Here is a 9161-nt window from a genome sequence, read left to right on the forward strand (position 1 = left end):
ACTAACAGCAGCGGCAGCAATGAATCTTGAGAAATAATTGTTTTCTTTTTTTTTTTTTACTTAAAATATTTTAATTTCTAAAAAAGTTTAAACCATATTAAAATTTAAATAACTGTACAGTACTTGATAATACATTTCAATAAACTGAAAAGTAAAACAAACCTATTAAATCAGTTTACCGTCCACGTTTCTGTACTCTTCTGCTCCCCCAGGAGTATATAAAAATCAACAGCAAAAATGGAAAATTTAAATACAGCGTACGATATAAGGCCAAAAGAATTTCTAAAACTAAATTTCACCTAGTAATACCCTATAACTACCAGTATGCTTACAACAGACAGGAATTTAAAACAAAACAAATCCAATTTGATTAAATCCTCAATTAACAGACATTTTCATTTCATTCATTTGAATAAAATAGCAACCACTGTTTTATCCAATACACCAGTATCAGTGGCAGAAGAAACGATCTGCCGAGTTGTGCAAAACAAGAACAGTTATCTTCTGAAAGGATGTGAGCTTTTCAAACTCAGTTCTTTTTCATTTGTGTCATAATTTCCAAAATAATAGACAGCTCCAGTTAATGTCTTAGCAGTCCACTTCACTATGAGAGTGTATCCTCCATGAATTCATCATAGAGCCACTTACAGGTATCATCTTTCAAACATTCTATGGTTTCAAAAAGGCGCTGAAAGTCTTTAGGGTACATATCTACAACTCTCACATCCTTATGTTTTTTTATTTGCTTCAATATATGCACTGCATCAATTGGACTCAATGACGGTAAATGGTCTATTAGCTTGGCATTGCGTTTCATAAAACATTGCCGTACACAGGACCTTGATCCCACAAGCTGTTTGACCGAGCACACTTAATGACTGATACAAGCCTGGAGTTTGGGGATTTGCCATTAGTTTCCGGCATTCCTTTTCAGAAAAAAACAAATTTAGTTCTGCTCGTCCATATTTATAAACAGAAGAACAGGAATACAGGCATGTAAAATTTTCCAAAGTGTGTTTCTCTCAGTTTTAACTGGTAAGATCCCAACTACTTTTAAAGGGAAACCTTTTTTCCAAGGATGTGCTTTCACTCCCAAATACTGAAAAAGCATATCTGAAGTCATAACGGGAGGGGTCACTGTGCCATGATTTCTAGGGTCGAGTTTAAAGAAGTCACAATAGATCACTTCTAGTCTTCCATTCACACTGTCTCCTAAGGACTTCAATTCTGGAATAGTTTTGTCACTTTCAAGGGCAATCACTCTGGCACCACTTTCAAGCAATGCTCGGGTGAGTACTCCAGGACCTGGATTGCACTCCAGGATTAGCTGGCCAGCTTTTCGTTTTCCCCGCAGCATGCGCACCACGGTCTCAGCCACTCTCGGACTGGTTACGTACCGCTTGGTCTCGGAACGGGACTTGTACAGGCGCGAGGACGATTTCCCAAATTCCACATCGGGCTTCAGTTGCGTATGAAAGTCATACAAGCCACGACAGTTCTCTACCGGGACGTCCTTCCACCTCGCCACTCCGGAATTCAAAACGCAAAATCGCCCAGCGCGGGTAAACGCTGAAAGCGTCAGCCGAGAGGGAATTCCCGCCCCGGGGACCCACATTCTCACCCTCTAAGGCCTGTCCCAGGGTCGCCCAGGATCGTTACATTGTCGACGAACTCCATACAGGGCACACAACACGTGCCACTTAGCCCTACTCCAGGACTACGAGAAATAATTGTTTTCTAAGATAGTGTCTTTTGTGTCTTATTTGAGCTAGTAACTATCTTCATTGATTTGGATGAACTATCTCCTTAGCAGTTACACTTATGCCAAATTAATTTCATATCAGGAATATCTCCCTAGAAGCATATCTTTCACCCATATCCTTTACTACAGGTTTATATGATTTTTATCATAATTTACTCTCCATTCAACCCTTATAAGATTTTCTTTCTCATTCTCACAATCGGGATATATTGTACTGTTTGAATCTACAAATCCCATTAAACTATTTCTAAGTCACAGGCTGCAAATCAGAATTGGCTGTGCTGAATTCAGAACAAGAATAAAATGCCCCAAGGGGGGGGGGGGGGAAGACACTTCAAGAGATAATACAGTGTTTCAGGTTTTAAAATAAAATAAAATAAAAAATATTTATTAAAAAAAAAAAGAGATAATGAACAGAGCTTCCTACTTAGGAAATGTTTGAAATCCAAAACTTGAAATTGAGATCCAAATGTTGTTCCAAACATTTTGAAAATAAAATTGCACACACTTTTGATATTTAAGATGTTAATTTAAAGATAACTTGAAAGGTCCTTTTCTCAAATTTGCCCTGTGCTAACTACAGAAAATAGAAAAAGAAGAAAAGGGAATCAGATAGAGAAATGGAGAGAGAAAAACAGATTTGAGGAGAAAGGAGGACGTTGAGCAGGTAACATTTCAAACCTGGAAAAATTCAGTAGTTAGAAGCATCCATTAACAAGGACAAATGTCCTTTGATTACTGTGAGTGGAAGAAACAGGGGTACTTTAAACATCCCGGCTTATATATAATGACCCACACAAACTTCATTAAAAGAACATTACAGCTGTTTCAGGAAATTCACAGTTCAGGGTGAAATATACCATATGTCCGCAATACCTACGCACAGCAGGGTGCATGGAGATAGCTATTAGGCTGACTCCCTGTCGTGCCCAGGTACTGCATGACATATGGCGCCTTTCACCCTTGACTAACATTTCCTTCCTTGCATTGTTTCCTGCAGTAAGTTGAATGTCTTCTGAATATTGTTTCCCAGTCTAAGGATTGAGTTTTCATCGACCACTATCCCCCATGACAGCACACATATATGCATTCATATATGTATGTTGACATTTCAAGTGTTGGCTGTCGGGGGAAGTTTACTACTATGTTGACATAAGCATTTATTAAACTTTAGTCCTCAATGAATACGGTCAAAAGATATGTTTATATTCCTTAGCATATCTTCTGTAGGGGAAAAAAAATCACAAGGACAATGAGCTTCTCCTTGTGCAGAGGGATTTTTCTCTGTGTAACCTATTGTACTTGGCAATACATCACCATAACTAATCAATCTGGGAACAAGTTTAATATAAAACAATGACAATATTGCTGTAGGTGGGCTGCAAAATGGAACTGTTATAGATAATGAGAGAGGGAAAGAAAAAATGTGGTTAACCAAGAAGGACTCTTAGGAATGAAATACAAGAAATTCAGAATTTTCTTCACCACCTGAAGCAAATGTATTTTCTGAAGTTCATCCTAATATTCAGGGGCTTTCCTGGTGCTCAGAGGTAAAGAATCCACTTGCAATGCAGGAGACACAGGAGATGAGAGATTCAATTCCTGGGTTGGGAAGATCCAATATGCAAACATACTTCTGACCATATTTATTGAGGACTAAAGTTTAATATAATGCTTATGTCAAAATAATAGTCAACTTCCTCCCCCTCCAACAGTCAGCGTTTGATCGAATGTCTACATTCAATGAATATTCAGGTAAGAAACATTGTATAATCCTACTTGCTATCCCCAGTGTGTAAGACTAGACTAGACTAGAACACTTTTGTTCATTATTTCCATTAATTCTTTTTTTTCCCATTTGTTTAACTGAAGTATAGTTGATTTAAATATTTTAGGCATATAGCAAAGTTATACACATACATACATGTTCTTTTTTACATTATATTTCCTTATAGGTTATTATAAATGATACTGAATATAGTTACCTGTGTTATACACTAGCTTCTTGCTATCTATTTTAAATATACTAGTATCTATCTATTAATAAAGATAAGGAAATGGCAACCCACTCCTGTACTCTTGCCTGGAAAATTCCATGGATGGAGGAGCCTGGTAGGCTACAGTCCACGGGGTCGCAAAGAGTTGGACATGGCTGAGCGACTTCACTTTCTTTCTTTCTATAGTTTCTTTTGGAGAAGGAAATGACAACCCACTCCAGCGTTCTTGCCTGGAGAATCCCGGGGACAGAGGGGCCTGGTGGGCTACAGTCTATGGGGTTGCAGAGTCCGACATGACTAAGCAACTAACACACACACAAGCCTGTTAACAGCAAATTCCTAATGTATCTCTCCCCTTCCCCTTCCCTTTTGATTCTGTAAGTTTGTTTTCTCTGTCTGTGAGCCTATTTCTGCTTTGTAATAAGTTCTTTTGTATTACTGTCTATAGGACTGTCTATGTTGCTGCAAATGGCATTATTTCATTCTTTTTTATGGCTAAGATTCCATTGTGTGTGTGCACATATACATATCATATATATGTATAGCATATTTTCTTTATCCATTCATCTGGTGATGGACACAGGTTGTTTGTGTGTCTTGTCTACTATAAACTGTGCTGCTATGAACATTGTGGGGGCATGTTTCTTTTTGAATTAGAGTTTTCATCTTTTCCAGATAAATTACCAGTACTGGGATTGCTGGGTCCTCACCAGTATTCTTATTTGTAGATTTTTTAATCATGGCCATTCTGACCACTGTGAGGTGACACCTCACGGAAGCTTTGATTTGCAGTTTTCTAAAAATTAGTGATACTGAGCATTTTGTCATGTGTTTGTTGGCCATATGGATGCCTTCTTTGGTGAAATGTCTATTTAGGTCTTCTTCTCATTTTTTGATTGGGTTGTTTGTTTTTGATATTGAGCTGTATAAGATGATTGCATATTTGGAAATCTATCCCTTGTTGATCATGCTGTTTGAAAGTGTTTTCTCCCACCGTGTAAGTTGTCTCATTTTGTATATGGTTTCCTTTCCTGTGCAAGACCTTTTTAACGTTTAATTAAATTTCACTTATTTTTGTTTTTATTTCCATTATTCTAGGAGATGAATCCAAAAATATGGCTGTGATATATGTCAAAGAGTGTTCTGCCTATGCTTTTCTCTAGGAGTGTTATAGTATCCAGTTTTACATTTAAATCCTGACTTCAGTTTATTTTTTATATGGTGTTAGAGAATGCTCTAATTTAATTCTTTGACATGTATCTGTCTAGTATTCCCAGCACTATTTATTGAAGAGATTCTCTTTTCTCTGTTGGATATTCTTGCCACCGTTTTATAGATTAATTGACCATATGTGTGTGAATTTATTTCTGAGCTTTCTAAATTGCTCCACTGATCTATGTGTCTGTTTTTGCACGAGTTACACACTTTTCTGATCGGTATAGCTTCGCAGTATAGTATGCACTCAGGGAATGTGCTTCCTCAAGCCCCATTCTTCTTTGTCGAGACTGTTTTGGCTATTTGAGTTCTTTTGTGTTTCCATACAAATTTGCATTTTTTTTTTTCTGTTGTTTCAGTTCTGTGAAAAATGCCATGGGTAAATTTATAGGCAATCTGTAGATTGCCTTGGGTAGTATGGTCATTTTAACAATATTGATTCATTCAGTCTAAGCATATTCAGGTTTTTGGTTTTTTTCATCAGTGTCTTATAGTTTTTTGGAGTACATACAGGTCTTATACCTCCTTTAAGCAGGCCAGCATACTTTTGCTCTCTTTTTCTCACAATAGGAGATGTGTATAAAGAGATAAGACATAAGATACATTTAAACTGCATTTTAAGAAACTACATTTATTAGATTTTTAATCCCAAGGCCTTTGGAAATAACAACATAGGTACCACCAACCATATTTCACTCATTTTGGTTGGTTAAAAGGAAAACAAAACCTAAAATGCTTCAGTCTTCTTCCCTCGCTTATGCAGTGACTTAATTCTCACTTGTTTTTCTCTCACAAAATCCCCAAGACACACCACTGAGTGGAGAAAAGTGTAGAGAAAAGGGAAAAGATGGCAAGAAAAGAAATTGAAGAATAAGAAAAAATTAGACCAATGGGAGAGGTCAGAAAAGGCACCCCATATCTTCAGGGGGATGCTGCTGGGCCACTGAATTCTGTGTATGACATGCCAACCTGCGCTTGGTCACTCAGGGAAAAGGCTTGCCAACACCTAATGTGAACTAAGAACATATCATCCATGTGTTTTAAAGCAGAGTCCTGGTGGGGATGGAACACAAGGCGGCTTATAGCAGAACAAAGACATGAACCCGGAGGAAAAGGAATCTGCTGGAGTTGAACTTCTGCTAATTTCTTCTCATTGTGTGGTCTTGGCCAATTTACCTGACCTGACCTTCAATTGCTTATGAAGATTCCTTCATTGAAAGAATCATACTTAAGTAGAGTACTGTGGGAAGACTGAGATCGCCCACATGAAAAGCATATTGAAATGCATTATGCATATATTCGGCAAGTCCTCCAATCTCGCGGCTCAGCAGCAGTGAGGTGAAAAGCTTCTGAGACACCATTTCCTATGAGCTGGTGAAGTTTTCCAGCTGGGGTGCAAAGGCTTTTGCCAGGATTGGCCCAGAGTGTTTGCTGAGAGAAAAATTAAAATGAAAATAGCCTAAGTTTATTTAACTATCTTAACTTTCCAAAAAATGTATTTCTTCCATGTCATATATGATTTATTCCTAAACTACCAGGAATCTTTTAAACCAGATATTCTCCCCCACTTTCTGAGCATGCCCCAGTCATGAGAAATCAGACATCCTACTTAAAACAATCTGCTTGTTGACTGAGAAAGAATTAGAGCCCAATCAGCTTATTCTCAGTCCAGAGAAGTTTCAATCTGTATTTTAGACTGAGTATGTGTTAGTCATTCAGTCGTGTTCAACTCTTTGTGATCCCATGGACGATAGCCCACCAGGTTCCTCTCTCCATAAGATTCCCCAGGCGAGAGTACTGGAGCGGGTTGCCATGCCCTTCTCCAGGGGATCTTCCCAACCCAGGCACTGAACCTGGGTCTCCTGCATTGCAGGCAGATCTTTAAATGTCTGAGCCACTAGGGAAGCCCTCAGACTGAGTAAGTTCACTTCAGTTACTCAGACATGTCTGATTCTTTATGACCCCATGCACTGCAGCATGCCAGGGTTCCCTGCCCATCACCAACCCTTGGAGCCTACTCAAACTAATGTCTGTTGAGTCAACAATACCATCCAACCGTCCCATCCTCTATCATCCCCTCTCCTCCCACTTTCAATCTTTCCCAATTTTGTGGTCTTTTCTAATTAGTCCATTCTTGCCATCAGGTGGCCAAAGTATTGGAACTTCAGCATCAGTCCTTCCAGTGAATATTGAGGACTGATTTTCTTTACAATTGACTGGTTGGATCTCCTTGCAGTCCAAGAGACTCTCAAGAGTCTTCTCCAACACAACAGTTCAAAAGCATCAATTCTTCAGTGCTCAGTTTTCTTTAAGGTCCAACTCTCACATACATACATGACTATTGGAAAAACCATAGCTTTGACTAGATGAACCTTTGACTAGATGACTTACGGACGTTTGTCGGTAAGTAATGTCTCTGTTTTTAATATGCTGTCTAAGGTGTCATAGCTTTCCTTGCAAAGAGCAAGTGTCTTTTAATTTCATGGCTGCTGTCACCCTCTGTAGTGATTTTGGAGCCCAAGAAAATAAAGTCTCTCACAGTTACCACTGTTTCCCCATCTATTGGCCATGAAGGGATGGGACTGGATGCCATGATCTTTGTTTTTTGAATGTTTAGCTTTAAGCCAACTTTTCCACTCTCTTCTTTCATCTTCATCAAGAGGCTCTTTAGTTCCTCTTCACTTTCTGCCATAAGGGTGGTGTCATCTGCATATCTGAGGTGATTGATATTTCTCCCAGTAAACTTGATTCCAGCTTGTGCTTCATCCAGCCAGGCATTTCGCATGATGTACTCTGCATATATGTTAAATAAGCAGGGTGACAATATACAGCCTTGACTTACTCCTTTTCCTATTTGGAACCAGTCTGTTGTTCCATGTCCAGTTCTAACTATTGCTTCCTGACCTGAATACAGATTTCTCAGGAGGCAGAACAGGTGGTCTGGTATTCCCATCTTTTTAAGAATTTCCCACAGTTTACTGTGATCCACACAGTCAAAGGCTTTGGCATAGTCAATAAAGCAGAAGTAGACATTATTCTGGAATTGCTTTTTCTATGATCCAACAGATGTTGGCAATTTGATCTCTGGTTCCTCTGCCTTTTCTAAATCTGGCTTGATCCTCTGGAAGTTCTCAATTCACGTAATGTTAAAGCCTGGCTTGAAGAATTTTGAGCATTAATTTACTAGTATGTGAGATGAGTGCAATTGTGTGGTAGTCTGAGCATTCTTTGGCATTGCCTTTCTTTGGGATTTGGATGACAACGGACCTTTTCTAATATTGTGGTCACTGCTGGGTTTTCCAAGTTCACTGGCATGTTGAGTGCAGCACTTTAACAACATCATCTTTTAGGATCTGAGATAGCTCAGCTGGAATTCTATCACGTCCACTAGCTTTGTTCATAGTGATGCTTCCTAACACCCACTTGACTTCACACTCCAGGATGCCTGGCTCTAGGTGAGTGATCACACCATCGTGGTTGTCTGGGTGATTAAGATCTTTTTTTGTATAATTCTCCTGTGTACTGTTGTTACTTCTTCTTAATATCTTCTGCTTCTGTTAGGTCCATACTGTTTCCGTCCTTTTTTAGGATGTGCCATTTTCTTTATAGAAAAGAGAGATGACTTAAGCTGCAGCTTGTCCCCCTTGGGATTAGGGAGCTGTATTTGAGTCATGGGTATAGAAATTTATCAACCTCACTTTTGCCAAATTGTCCATTCAATAACTGTCAAGTTTCATTTCTGTCCTTCACTTGAGGTGTTTAGAGGCAGGTGAGCTCTACATCTCCTCTTTTTAGTAGCCTGATTATCAAAAGGTATGTAGGCCTAGCCTATGATAAAGTAAGGGATAAAACATGTCAGAGGCTAAAATAACAATCTTATATCCATGGCATGTCAGGTCTGACCTTGTCCTTGTCATTTTTATTTGGGGACCAAGACTGACAGATAACAACTAAATGGAGCATTGTCAGAGGCCATGGCAGAGGGCAAAGGGGAAGAATCCTAGAAGTCTTATAGTGGCATTTTGATGCTCAGGCAGGAACTGCCTCTCACAACGTACTAACCACAAAACCAAGATGCAACGTCCCATGAAAGATGAAGAGTCAGAAGAATGTGCTGCAAAACATTAATAACTCCCTTCATATTTCACAATGAAAGCAAGCCTCAGAAAAATTTCCCACACAGGCAA

The 9161-nt window shown here is 38.9% G+C and overlaps 1 pseudogene; it reads right to left on the bottom strand.

The window, feature by feature from the left end:
• Positions 1-460: 460 nt before the first annotated feature.
• Positions 461-1701, bottom strand: LOC129620694 (dimethyladenosine transferase 2, mitochondrial-like; annotated as a pseudogene).
• Between the last annotated feature and the right edge of the window lie 7460 nt (positions 1702-9161).

This window comes from Bubalus kerabau, chromosome 10 (assembly GCF_029407905.1).
Source record: "Bubalus kerabau isolate K-KA32 ecotype Philippines breed swamp buffalo chromosome 10, PCC_UOA_SB_1v2, whole genome shotgun sequence".
NCBI lineage: Eukaryota > Metazoa > Chordata > Mammalia > Artiodactyla > Bovidae > Bubalus > Bubalus kerabau.